At 35.1% G+C, this 15,211-nt stretch overlaps 1 protein-coding gene across 1 annotated transcript in view; it reads left to right on the forward strand.

Annotated features, from left to right (window-relative positions):
* The window catches only part of LOC150102036 (LIM domain kinase 1-like), a 307,253-nt gene that overhangs the window by 146,258 nt on the left and 145,784 nt on the right, over positions 1–15,211 (forward strand). The window lies entirely within an intron of this gene.

Genomic DNA, 15,211 nt, shown 5'->3' on the forward strand with positions numbered 1-15,211 from the left:
TTAAATCCCACATTGTTTTAAAACCGAATAAGAAACTCAAAGATTGGAATCAGAGAGTTTCATGCTGAAGAATATAGTAAACTATAAAAGTATTGGCGATTACTAACGTGAGCTAATGCAAGTAGTCCTAGTATGTAGTACAATCTCAGGCAACTCGCAGCAAAGGTGGTAAAGTTCTGATCGCTATTCTTGGTATTTTCCATAATGTAAAAACACATTTCCTAGGAAATGTATGCTGTTATTACATTATGGTGGGAGGTCACTACCCAGACTGGTTTCAGCCTTTTTTGAGGCTTCATCAGTGAGTAGCTAGACCAAATAGATACCAAAGGGTATAGCAAAAAGAACTTATAAACTCTGCTATAACGAGTTGTCAAAAAGGTGCAACCATTAAGTTACTTAAATATAAAGAGCCAATAGGCTTCATTTTGGCAAGCCTCAAAAAGGCTGAAAACAGTCTGGGTAGTGACCTCCCACCATAATGTAATAACAGCATACATTTCCTAGGAAATGTGTTTTTACATTATGGAAAATACCAAGAATAACGATCAGAACTTTACCACCTTTGCTGTGAGTTGCCCGAGATTGTACTACATACTAGGACTACTTGCATTAGCTCACGCTAGTAATCGCTGATACTTTTATAGTTTACTATATTTGGCATGAAACTCTGATTCCAATCGTTGAGTTTCTTATTCGGTTTTAAAACAGTGTGGGATTTAATATCCCCTTAATTTAAATAAAAGAAAGAAAAAGTTTCTTGGAGAGACCGGCTAACTTACCTTCAGATGAATAATCCCTTAAAAAGGTTCTTTATGTCCTAGATGGGATTTGAACTTTTCAACCAGAGTACTAATAAGAGAGAAATGTCTGGCATGTGGTAGATCTAAGAAGGGAAAGAAAGAGATGCATGAGAAGTGTATAATAGAGAGGAAGAGTATGAGAATTTTATATGCTGATTCTATAATGGTGGGGCATGCATGATGAAATTATTTCCCAGGTGCATAGATTAGATATATTAGTGAGACTGTCAGGATGCAAGGCAAAAAGTATGATATAGAAAGGTTATGAAAAATGTGAAAAAAAAAAAAAAAAAAGCAAATAAAGACTGAATGGAGTGTCACAGTTTTGATGAAGGCAGATCGAGGATTGCCATGATTGCAGGAGGAATGGTGTGCAGTTTTAGACATTTGGAATGAAATTTGACAGGACTTATATGACTAAGGTGATTGCACTTTAATGGATTTGGAGTTGGATAGCTGGAAAAATTGTGCATGCATGGAAGTGCAAAGGCACAGAAACCTGTTGCAGAAGCAGGTGCTGATGAGCCTATATGTGGGACACCCTTGGTGTGAGTGAAAATGAGCATGCATTATTGAATGTTATCTTGAGATGAATTTGAATGAAATAGTCATTAAAAGGTAATGAGTCCAAGTGGTTACTGTAGTTTCGTATGCTAATAACAGAAGCATAAAGAATAAGAAGGATGACTTTTTGCTATTGGTTGGTGCAACTTGCCAAAAGTTATCTGATTAGTGAAACTTGTAGGAGGATGATTTTACAGGGATAGGATACAAGGGGGTATAGTACTTTTCAGCAAAGATTGAGAGATTATCTGGTGTGAGATAGATGCAAATGAGACAAAATACATAGTCATTGTTGCTGTAGGTAAAGGCAAAGTAGTGGAAGGATAGTAGTTGTATAAATTCCATTTATACAGCTGCTGAGAAATAATTACAGTAGGGTCTCTTTTTATGCGGTTGATAAGTTCCACAGAAAACCGCATATAAAAAAATCTCACAAAAAAGGCCTAAACTTACGTTGAAAAATCAGGGATACGTTCTATAATTTACTAAAACCGCATAAACCCGAAGCAATGAATTAAAATAAACCTAAAATCACATTAAAAAAGTATATGAAAATTCAGGAAAATAAGAATGCCTAAGTTTGTTTTAAAATGGTATTCATTTAATTTTATTGAAAAGTAAAATTTTTTATATTTTTTTTTAATATTTTGTCATCAGAATTATCATCGCTATTAGACAATATTTGGCAACATTTGTGAACTGGTGCAAAATCACTTTCATCACCAGAAGAGAGAGCGCATCAGATCTGTATGGTAAAGGCAGTGGTTCTTCACAAACAGAATTAGCTTCACCCTCGTTCTGTGCCGATTTTTTTCCTTCTGACAATGTAATCAGTGGTTAAACTTTGCGATGATGATTTCACTAATTTTTTATACAGCTCGCGATATCCAGACATACAGTTCTTCAGCTCATGTTGGAATTTAAAGGCTTGTTCAGAATTTGTGTCATTAACAAGAAAATGATTTTCCAATTTATTGCACAGTTCAAGACCTTCTTGAATTATATTTATAGTGAGGGGGACAGGTTTTTCTTCCACTTCACTATCATTTTCTGGATCTTCAACGATATCTAAAGTTAATCGATATCCAATAATATCATCGTCACTTAAGGCATTATCCACAAGCAATTCGTCTACATTGTTCTGGCTAAATGTATTAAAACCTTCTCGTAGAAAGGCTTTTGGTTATACATGCTTATTAAATTACTTAAGGAAATTACAACATATAAATTAAATTAGACTTATATATATATATAAGATCCCTCATTTACGCTGTGTGTAGTGCCTGCATGCACGTGTCTTTATTTTAAGTTCCTGTGAAAATGGCAATGTGATGTTGCCGAAATATTGGAATTATAGATTAAAGTCTAATTTAATTTATATCCTTTGTACATTGTAATTTCTTTAAGTAATTTAATAAGCACGTATCAAAACCTTCTCCACCAATTTCATGTGCCAATGTAATGATTTTATCTGATAATGTAGATGTTTGCATGGTTGCACTGTTTGCAATACATTCAGGCCAAGATGCTTTCCAACAAGCATTTAAAATTTGTGGTCTTATTTCAGCAATAGCAGATGCAACATGATTTAAGCAGTCCAAAATAGAAAATTTCTTCCAAACATCAGTTACTGTTAATGATTCTTTTTCTAGTTTATCCAATATAAATTTAAAAGTGTGCTTAACATAATATTTTTTAAAAGTAGCAATTATGCCTTGATCTAATGGCTGACTAATGCTTGTTGTATTGGGTGGAAAAAACACTACCTGCACATTTAGATGTTCTAAATGCGTTTGACTTGGTGCATTGTCAACAATTAATAAAACTTTAAAATTGAGAGCTTTTTGCTTCATGTATGTTTCCACTTCTGGTACAAAGCAATTATTGAACCATTCAGTAAATACAGCGGTTGTTACCCAGGCCTTTGTATTAACAGCTGTTTTAGATCTTTGCCCTTTAGAGCACGTGGTCTTAGAAATCTATTTACTAGGAGGGGTTTCAACATTTGATCCCCTGATGCATTGCTACAAAGCAACAACGTTACTCGATCTTTGCTTGCTTTAAACCCACTTACTTTTTCCTCAGACTTTGCGATGTAAGTTCAACTAGGCATTTTCTTCCAAAACAATCCTATTTCATCAGCGTTAAACACTTGATTGGGACAGTATCCACCATCTTCAATAATTTTGGCTAACTTCTCTTGAAAATTTTTGATGGCTGCTTCATCTGCTGCTGCAACCTTGCCTGTAATCTTCACGTTATAAGTGCATTCCTTTTTAAAAACCCAGTTTGCCATCCTTTTCTAGCCGAAAATTCTATATTCTTTATCAGCCTGGGAAGTGGAAGTAGACGGCTCCAATTGCTTCAACTGTTCATAAAACGAAGAGTTTTTTATTTAATTAAATAACTACTTATAGGAATTCTTCTTTGAGTTAATTCTTCAATCCAGATTACGAGTGCTCGTTCCATGTTTTCTAATAAAGCATCTCTTGAGTACAATGATAATTTGGCACTTAGTTTTGTGCCAGACATGATAGATTTTCTTATTGCGACTTCATTCTTTTTAATTGCTCTTATAGTAGATTCACCTAAATTAAAATGTTTACCAATCACCGTAGATCCCTCTCCTTTTGCTAAGCGATCTGAAATTGCAATTTTCATTTCCAAAGAAATGTCTTTTCTTTGGTGCTTTTTTCCTCCATTGGGCTAAATTTAATTAATTATTAATTAATAATTCTTCTTCTACTACTACGTGTTATTCCCGCTTCCCATGCAGGGTCCGCGTGTTACTTTAGATGCGACTTCTTGTTAGTACTACTCCCATCCGACCCGTCGCCTGGTCTGCCGCTGGGGGAGATATATTTTTGACTGTAGAGGCGTATGTTCATGGGGCTGGTTTGCCTGTTTGCGGGATGAAAAATGCCAGATAAACTGGTGGAAAAAACCCTACTGACCATGCCCAAAACCGGCTAACTTGGCTATGCCTGAGGAAGATCCTCAAATTCCTCATGTCTACAACAGGAATCGAACCTGGGACACTCCTTCCCCAGGCATATGGTTGCGAAGCGCAAAGCCACTAGGCTAACCGCGTGGGAATTATTAATTAATAATTAATGATCAATTATTAATTAATAATAAAAAATCTGCTAAATTAACACTTAGTTATTAATGAATACATTACAAAATAACCAAGGTGTTCCATGAAAATTTCAGGATTTGTGAAGTGTTTCCGTTGTAGGAAAAGTTTGGGAAATGCTGGATTACCCTATTATCAGAATGGATTCTCCTTCTGTTGACATGCACAGAAGTGTCGAAAGGTCTCGTATTTGTGAGCGTGCGCTGCATAACTTCAAATCCGCATAAAAAGAGACCTGAGTGTATTTGAAATGCAATGGAGAGTACTCTTTACCAAACTGGTGGTCAGTTAAGTGTGTGTGGAGGTGTTGAACTATAGGAGAAGTGATTAAAACACTCTTAGTTGCCAGTTGGAAGTTCTTTGGTATAAGAACCTTCAGGGGGGAAGAGTATGTTGAAATCTTTCAAGGAAAAGATGCTTGCAGTGCATGGGAAATGATCAAGGGGTGTTTGAAGGAAATCAGATATCAGGAAATTGCATACCTAGCATGAATAAATCAGGTAGAGATTAAATAGATAAGTAGCATCATTAATCAAAGCTGCAAAAAATAATGTGGAAGGTACTTAAGGAGAAAGTGATAAGCAAGCTCATGAGCAGTACACATTACAGACGGGTGAGCATGGTAAGAAAGGCAAATCAGATGTGAGGAGGAATCAAGCAGGCCAAAGGAAGTACAAACACATTCTTTTGCTGCATAGTAAATGAAAGGAATAATGATTATGGAAGAATAGCTTTCATAAATTTGATTAGGAAGGTGACAGAAGCAGACAAAATAGTTACTGAATGATTACTTTACAAGAGCGTATTATACACATGTAGATATTGCAATGACAGATGGACAGGAACTGATGTGGGAATAGAGATAGAAGTGCAGATATTGTGGAATCTCAATGCAAATATGGCTGTGGGATTAGATGGGACATTGGTTCTGTTATGAAGAGAATGTGCAAGATAAATGCCTCTCACCGCACTGTCTTGGCTCTGATAAGGTCTGAACAAAGTGGAAGGAAAGAAGTAGTTAGTTTTTGAATTTGCATTCAAAGCAACATAGGCTGTAAAGCCAGTGAATTATGCCTAAATTCAATGTATTCTTCTGGCCAGTTTGTCTGTTTGGTGGGATAGAAAACCATTTCTGGGCAGAAAACCTTCTACCTCCATACGAGACTGACTAACTCAACTTTTGTTGAAAAGACCTTATGAAGGTTCTCTGTGTCCTAGATTGGATTTGAATCCAGGTCTTTCTAACTAAAAAAAGTATTTTCAATGCTGATTGACTATGAATGCTCAGAAGGAGGGCAGAATAATTCAATTGTATAAAGGAGGATCAAACCAAATGTAGCATGTTATAGACAGATAAATATGTTAGAAGTGGTGTTACTTAAAAGCATTGGAGAATATGGTCAAAGGCAAAATTCAGGAATGGATGGTTAGAAATAGGGTTATGGAAGGCACTATCACTTGTGAAAAGTGCCTTGGTAATTTACTTTTTAATGATAGTGACTGTTTAGTTGGATAAAAGAAATGGCCACATGATTATACTGCTAGACTTGGCAAAGGCATTTGACAGTATACTGCAATGGAACGGTTCCTTAAATCGGCAAATTGAGATGGTTATCATTCCAGTGATATGGATATGAGGATGACTAATCAACAGTTACTAAAAAGTAGTATATGGAGGAATGAAATACATGGACAGGCAGATGACTGTGGTGTGCCTCAGGAACAGGACTCTCTTCTCGGACTACTACTATGTAGCAGTGGTTTGCTGATGATGCAAAACTGGGTTGAGTAATAGTTAAGGCAACGTAGAGCTTGCAGAATGATGTAAATAGTTTCACATTATGGGCAAAGGATAAGGGGGGGGGGTACTATCTTATCCTAGAAAGTGTAAGGTTATGCATTTGGGGATGAAAAGATTAAGCTGTATACTCACCGGAACTCTGTTTTTGAGAGAAACTTCATTATCATCATCAAATTCCTGACATGTATCTTCAAGGGGTGTACAGGATATGATAGTACTACATGAAAAATTTACATCATTATTAATTTCCTATCTACAATTTTCCTCCAAATCAGTCTGTTACTTGTCAAGACTCCGACATTATCAGATCTTATATTTCTATCCACTAAGACACTTTGTACCATATCAATCCACCTATATCTTGGTCTTCCCCTGAGTTGTTTTCCTGCCATTCTGACAAAGAACACTTGTTTTGTTAATCTTTCCTCTTCCATTCTGATTAAGTGACCATACCACCTGAGATTAGCTCTGCTAATGCATTCCTTGATGATGACAATGTCAAGTTCTTTCCTAATATCCTCATTTTTAATATGATATTGCCATTGAAGCGATCTGTTCATTCCTCTAATCTTTCTCAGGACTCTCATATCTCTAATCTTTGGTCAAGTGTTTTGCTTCTGACCCAGCTCTCAGATCAATAAGTTAACACTGGTTTGAACACCGTCTTGTATACAGCTAATTTAGTGTTTTGACTAATTTCTCTCTTATTCCATATGAATTTATTCAATTGACTTCCTACCATACCAACTTTGTTGATTTTGTGTCTATTTCCATATTTAATTTACCATCTTCACTAAAAATCATGCCTAAGCAGCTGAAATGTTTTACTTGTTCCACAGGTTCTCCGTTCAAAACACATTTGACATTTTCAACGATTCTACCTATTTTCATTGTCTTTGTCTTTTTATTGCTGACCTTCATACCAAATCTATTACAACAGTTATTCAATTTAGTCAGGGAATCTTGCAAACTTGTAGCGGATTTATTGATAAGTATAACATCGTCCACATAAAGCAAAGAGCTGATATTAACATCTCCAATTCTGATATCATGTTTAATACCACTTCATAATGTGATCCATATAGATAATGAATAACAGAGGGGATAATGTGCATCCTTGTCTTACACCAGATTTAACATTAAACCATCTTCCTGTACTTAAATTCTAACTGCTGACTTGCAACTGAAATAAACATGCTTGATATAATGCCCCACTGACACCATATAACTGCAGCGTATTTAATAACTTCTCTCTTGGCACCTTGTCATATCCCTTTTTCAGATCGACAAAACTTAAATACAGATCTTTGTTATATTCCCATGCTTTCTCAACTATTTGTCGTAAAGTGAAGATCTGATCCTGACAGCCCCTATTTGGCCTGAATCCAGCGTGTTCTTCACCATACTTTTCTTCCACAATTCTTCTCCACCGTTTCTCAAGTATACTTGCATATATCTTACCAGGAATACTCAGTAGGGAAATACCTCTGTAATTCTCACATTCAGTTTTATTTCCCTTTTTATATATGGGTACTTTTAGAGCTATACTCCAATCATCAGGAATTTAACCCTCTGTCCAGGCTTTTTGAACTATGCAGTGCAGCCACTGCATAGTTCAAACACTCAACAGGCATACATTTTGTATGCCTGTTGAGTGTTTTTTACCACTGCTATCACTGTTTGTTTCATTTAGCAGTTTTTCAAAGTAATTACTCCATACTTCAAGGATATCTTTTTCTCCAGTTTTCATGTCACCTTTATCATCTCTAACTCCTTTCACAGCACTCTTTCCTCCATTCCTAAGCTTCTTCAACAACCTCCAGAATATTTTGTCACCTTCTTGATATTTATTTTGTATATTCTTGCCAAAGTCCTCCCATGACTTTTGTTTAGCTAGTTTTACACAGTGTTTAGCATTCTTGCATTTGTCTCTATATTCTCTAAGAGCACAAGCTGACTTATTTGACAGGAACTTTTGATATGCTTTCTTCTTTTCCTTCACTGCCTCTTTAACTTCTTGTGTCCACCATGAAGTTCTGATTTTTTTTATCCTTGCAGACAACCTCACCACATGCCTCTCTGGCAGAATCAATTAATGTTTTCTTCAGAGTTTACCACTGAATCTCCAAGGTTTGATTCCTGTTCTCAAACTCTTTCATTTTTTCTTCAATAATCTTTGTGTATTTTAGTCTACAGTTCACATCTGAGAGCTTTTCAACTTTTATTTGCTTTAAAACTTTCCTACATGTTATTCTTTTCAATATGAAATTCAATTTTATCCTGCTCAAGACTAAATAGTGATTACTTCCAATTCCAAATCCTCTGTACACTCTGGTGTCCTGCACCAGGGAGAAAACATCAACAATAACATAGTCAATGAGACTTTTCTTATTCCTAGCCTCTTCTCTCTATGTGAATTTGTGCACATTTTTATGTTGGAACATGGTGTTAGTAATAACCAGTCCATGTCCTGAGCAGAAATCCAACAGATATTTGCCATTATTATTAGCTTTGCTCTTTTCTCCAAATTTTCCCAAAATATTTTTGTATGTCTGACAATCATTTCCTACTTTGCTATTTAGATCCCCAACAAGGACCAACTATTCTTTTTTCATTGTGTCAGTTGCTTTTTCTAAAGCATCAAAAAATTCCTCCACTTCTACCTTAGTAGAACCTTTAGTGGGACCATAGGCACAAATAAGTCTCATTGTCCAATTCCCTATTCTGATATTTGCCCACATGACTCTACCTGAGACTGCCTGCCATTCAAGAAGATTAGCCTCGTATTTAGTGTTGAATTCAATGGCTACTCCTTCTTTTCCTTGATTATCATTGCCTGAATATAACATTTTGTATTTATTGCTCAGAAAGATCTAACCAGTTTTGGTCTTTTTTGTTTCAGTCACCCCTATTATGTCGATCTGGTACTTATCTAATTCCTCAGCTAGCTGTATTTCTTTGCCATTCAGGCTTCTTATGTTGATAGTACAGATCTTTAACTCTGGTGATGTTGAGTTGGGGTGTGTTTTCAGATTTGTTCCAGTAGCTGACTTTTCACTGTTCACCCTGGTTCCCTGGCGAAAACAACGGGGGCCCTTGTTTTACTAGGCGACGCCCCAGCCTGCATGAAATTTTGTCATGTTGTACCATCATTTTTTATTTTGGTTTAACCAATAAGAATACAATTTGGTCGGCTAAATCCCAAATTGCTAGCCCATCCTCGTTCGTTCAGTATCCAAGTAGATACCCAACAAGGTGCACCACGAGAAGGTGAGGATTGGACATTAGGTCAGAAGCCTTGGTCGGTTCTCTGCATTCCTTTAAAGGCTATGTGGAGGTCTCCTCTCAGTTATATAGCTTTGACCCTTAAGTACCCCTAGAATGCTTTTTTGGCTAGGATTATCCATGCTTTAATACCTGATTGATTTCTTCCATCTTCTGTGATAAGATTTCCAAGATATTTAAAAGAGGATACCTGTTGTAGTAGGTTATTATTTATTCCTAGGTTTATTTTCATTGGATTTGCTTTTCTTGTAATTAATAATTTTGTTTTCTTATAATTAATTTTTAGGCTGTACTGTGTGAAGATTTCTTCCATCTTTGTTAGGGTGGCTTTCAGTTTATTTTCGTTATCAGCTAAAACTGCTATATCTGCAAACATAATTATACAACGTGATTTTTATAATTCAAATTCCATCCTTGAGGGATAAACTTATATGTCAAGTACCATGGATGCTAAAGACTAGATAATCCATTTCCCCATCTCTGTAAACAAACATAGTACTTTTCATTTCATTTCAGGCATCCAGTAAGTATGGTGGTTTCACTTTGGGAATAAAAATCATCTCCCACTTAAAGACTTTCATAAAGATCTGTGTCAAAATGGGATATAGATCTGAATCTATATCCTGTTGAACAGTGGAAGCACTATCTACTCAGCTAACTAAGCCAACAAATATTGCAGTGCTTTAGCACATAGCTATTGGTTTGATGTGATGGATTTTATTTTCAGTCAAGTGTGCAGAATTGCTAATAATAAAATTCATTTTAACTAAGACAAAGATTGGGTATCTAAGGGAGTAATGAAACAAATATTTTTATGGCTCTTAAGATGACAAAATAGCTCAAGAATTGATCAATGAGAAGACATTACAATAATAGTATTCATACAGTATAAGTAGTATAGTATAGGTAAGATGGAACACTTGAGTGGAAGAGCATGTAAGTAAAGTTGTTATGTGCGGAAAGCTGGTTGAATAAATTTATATGGAGCAACAGATAAAATCATAACACTTAATGGTATTCACATCAATTTAACATAATTCGAGAATTGGATTAGAAATAGTGCAGTTGATTAAAACATATTAATATAAGTTTTAATGTCTTTATATGCTCATATTAAAAAAATAGCTATTTGATGAAAGCACATTTAAGCTTTGCTAGTGGTGTATATATCGCATGCTTTTGATAATTACTCTGAAATCATGTAGCTACTGTATTAATTAACCTGATCAGTCTACTTTGTTTTTTTTTAAGGACTTAATTTTATAATATATAGATATTTGATAATAACGCTTCAAGTTTTAACATTATTATTGCTTAGCATAAATGGAGTTAAAACTTGAAGTATTATTATTTGAACTAAGAAAGGTTGGCAAAGGATGCATTTTAAATGCTCTAGAGCAAGCATGTCAAACTCAAAGGTTAACACGGGCCCAAATAAACGAGGTTTAACCCTTTTTCGACACATAAATTATTTTTTAACTGTAAATTCGTTTGAAATTGATGCAAACTTCGTAACACCTGCAATACATCAAAATCAATTTTGGTTCAATAAACAAAAGACATGTCACAGACATCTTTATATGAGATTCGTTTGAAATTGACGCGAACTTTGTAGCATCTGCGATACGTCAAAATCAATTTTGGTGCAATAAACAAAAGACGTGTCAGAGACATCTTTGTATGTTAATGGGTTAAGTTTATGTGGGCCACAAAAAACAAAAACTACAATTTTCATAAAAACGCAGGTTTATTTTGAAAAGTACAGTATAAAAAAAGAACAAGAACAACGATAAAATTAATGTTTTCTCCCTGACACTTGGTCATCTCTTCTCGGCTACTATCTTTCCTACTTCGGGGGAAATCTTGTTCATAGTGATTACTTTCAAAACTGATCCAAGGTGAATATCAGTAATTCTGGATCTGACAGGAGACTTATTTCCCTTCGTAATTGTAAATAACTGCTCACACCGATAAGTACTTCCAAACATGGATGTAATTTCACATGCGAATTTTCGAGTATTTTTAAACCTGACAGGTAAATATTTGTAAAATCCAGGCATGCCAACTTCACTGAATTTTGCCTTCAAATCTGAATCACACTGCATCTCAGTTACCTCCATTTGCATTTGATTAGGTACTGATTCAATATTTATTGAAAAAATCAAAGAAAACAAAGAAAACTTGTCTTCCAAAAATTTAAAATCTGCAAATCTTGTTTCAAATTCAGTTCTAAGGCTTACAATTTTTTCTGCATATTTTTGATACGATGCAGTTTCACTTAAACTTGATTTGTTCATGTTGCATGTCGGAAAGTGCATTAAATCTTCATTTTTCAACTGCTTTTCCCAAAGAACTAGATTACATTTGAATGCCTTAACTTTGTCACACATGTTTGTAATGATCTGATCTTTTCCTTGCAGTTTTAAATTTAAATCATTAAGTGTTTTGTTGTATCAACCATGAAAGATAAATCTTGCAACCACACTGTGTCAAAAAAAAAAAAAACAGGCTTGTGTCTTGATTTTTAGTTATTAAGAACTGACATATTTCTTCTTTCAAGTCCCATAATTGTTTAAGAATCTTGGAGCAGGATAGCCAACGTACCTCAGTATAGTAGGACAAACCAGAATATTTGCTGTCTAATTCACTTAAGAAAGCAGAGAGCTGTTGCTGATTTAAGCCTCGAGATTTTTTGAAATTAATCATTTTTTTGATAGATTTCAACACATTTTCCATGTTTATTACTTTCGTGCATAATACTTTTTGATGTATAATGCAATGCGTTTGATGAATCTTGGATTCGTCATAAATTTCACTTTGTTTTTTTTTCCAGTCATAGAAGAAGCTCCATCTGTAGCTACAGAAGTTAATTTTGACAGAGGTAGATTGTATTTTTGCAGAAGTTCAAAAACACAATTAAATATATCTTGTCCTGTACTAGTGTTATGCATTAGTACTAGTTCCAATAATTCCTCAAAAATGTTGAAATCCATGTCGCAAGAACGAAGAAACACAGCTAATTTGAGCTACGTCCCCATTGTCTGCACTCTCGTCACAGGCAATGGAAAAAGCTTCGAATCTAGGTGATTTTGCTTTGATCTGAACACTAAAATTTTGGCCAAATCAGTAATTCTTTCCGCAACTGTATTTCGAGACAAAGAGATTGTTTGAAAAGCCTTCATATTTTCAGGACAAATAATTTCTGCAGCTTGAATTAGACATTCCTTAACAAAATCATCTTCAGTAAAAGGTTTAGAGTGTTTAGCTATCAACTCTGACAAGACGTAGCTTGCATGCACCGCCGCTTCAATTTCTGGTGATACTTTAGTAAAAACGAACTTTTGTTTTTTCAGTCCTGACTTGAAATCATGACTCTTTCATCCATTTCTAAGCTTCTTCAACAACCTCCAGAATATCTTACCACCTTCTTGATATTTATTTTCTATTCAACATCCTCCCATGACTTTTGTTTAGCTAGTTTTACACAGTGTTTAGCTTTCTTACATTTGTCCCTGTATTCTCTAAGAGCACAAGCTGACTTATTTGCAAGAAACTTTTGATATGCTTTCTTCTTTTCCTTCACCTCCCCCCTTTAACTTCCTATGTCCACCGTGGAGTTCTGATATCCTTGCAGACAACCTCACCACATGCCTCTCTGGCTGAATTAATCAGTATTTTCTTCAAGGCTTGCCACTTAATCTCCAAGGTTTGGTTCCTGTTCTCAAACTCTTTCATTTTTTCTTCAATAATCTTTGTGTATTTTAGTCTACAGTTCACATCTGAGAGCTGCTCAACTTTTATCCGCTTTAAAACTTTCTTAAATGTTATTCTTTTCAATATGAAATTCAATTTTATCCTGATCAAGACTAAATAGTGATCACTTCCAATTTCAAATCCTCTACACACTCTTGTGTCCTGCACCAGGGAGAAAACATCACTATCAACAATAACATAGTCAATGAGACTTTTCTTATTCCTTGCTTCTTCTCTCCATGTGAATTTGTGCAAATTTTTATGCTGGAACATGGTGTTAGTAATAACCACTCCATGTCCTGAGCAGAAATCCAACAGATATTTGCCATTATTATTAGCTTTGCTCTTTTCTCCAATTTTTCCCAAAATATTTTGGTATGTCTTACAATCATTTCCTACTCTGCTATTTAGATCCCCAACAAGGACCAATATGAAATTTCATATTTTCCTTTTTCATTGTGTCAGTAGCTTTCTCTAGAGCTTCAAAAAAATTCCTCCACTTCTATCTTAGTAGAGCCTTGTGTGGGACCATTGCACAAATATGTGTCATTGTCCATTTGCCCAGATCACTCTCTTTGAAACTGCCCTCCATTCAAGAAGATTAGCCTCGTATTTAGTTTTGAATACTATGGCTGCCCCTTATTTTCCTTGATTGTTATTGCCTGAATATAACATTTTGTATTTATTGCTCAGAAAGATCTCACCAGTTTTTGTCTTTTTTGTTTCAGTCACCCCTATTATGTCAGTCTGGTACTTATCTATTTCCTCAGCTAGCTCCATTTCTTTGCCATTCAGGCTTCTTATGTTGTATATTGGTTTAAGCCAATAAGAATATCCAATTTGATTGGCTAAATCCTGAATTGCCAGCCCATCATCGTTCATTCAGTATCCAGGTAGATATCCAACAGGGTGCACCACGAGAAGGTGAGGATTGGACGTTAGGTCAGAAGCCTGGTCGGTTCTCCGCATTCCTTTAAAGGCTATGTGGGGGTCTCTTCTCAGTTATATAGCTTTTACCCTTAAGCACCCCTGAAAGAAACTTGTGACATGAAATTAAGAATTATCAACACGTTTGCACAAGATTATTTAATATATTGCCATTATTTAATATATTAATAATTAATATATATTAAATAAATAAATATTAAATAATATACTTGTGCAAACGTTTTGATAATCTTACTCACTGGAACTGTAGTCCAGAAACTTGACAATTTATAGTTTTGAAGTGTTGGTAGATAGGAAGTTAAATTCAAAACACTTATTGTCCTGATAACGTGCAGCATTGTTTGGTTATTTAAAAATACATTAAGTAGAGATTAGTAAGGTATTATTCCTCTTGATAAGGCTTTAGTGTGTCATATCTAGATTACTATGCACAGATGTGATCACTTTCTTTTCTTGAGGATGAGGAGAGGATCCAGAGGAAATTGACCAATATAAATGGTCTGTAGAATGCTTCCTGTTAGGATAAAGATTGCAGTTGATTGTTATATAGCAGATGAGGGGACATGATAGAAACAAAGGTTACTAATAGGATTAATAGAGGAGAAAAATTTCAATACATGACGTAGGGGATGGAGAACAATAGGTCATTTCTGAAAATTCAGTAAGATTGTTGGGATTAGATTTTTTGCTTAGGTAGTGGTGAATGAGTGAAATGGGTTGCCAGTCTGTCATGAGTTTTTGTCAGTGAATGAATTCAAGGAGATTCATAGTGGATGTTGTGTAAATTGGTGTGGATATGATCTCCTGTGATGAGTCTTCAGACATCTGTGTGATGATTGAAGACTTTCTTCATTGGATTTGGGACCAGTGCTTATTAATTTGCTAACTCTTGCCTCTTTGTATTGAATTAACTTGTGGTCG

This window comes from Typopeltis vanoorti, chromosome 11, assembly GCF_054136105.1.
Source record: "Typopeltis vanoorti isolate ZY-2024b chromosome 11, IOZ_Tvanoo_1.0, whole genome shotgun sequence".
In the NCBI taxonomy this organism is placed as follows: domain Eukaryota; kingdom Metazoa; phylum Arthropoda; class Arachnida; order Uropygi; family Thelyphonidae; genus Typopeltis; species Typopeltis vanoorti.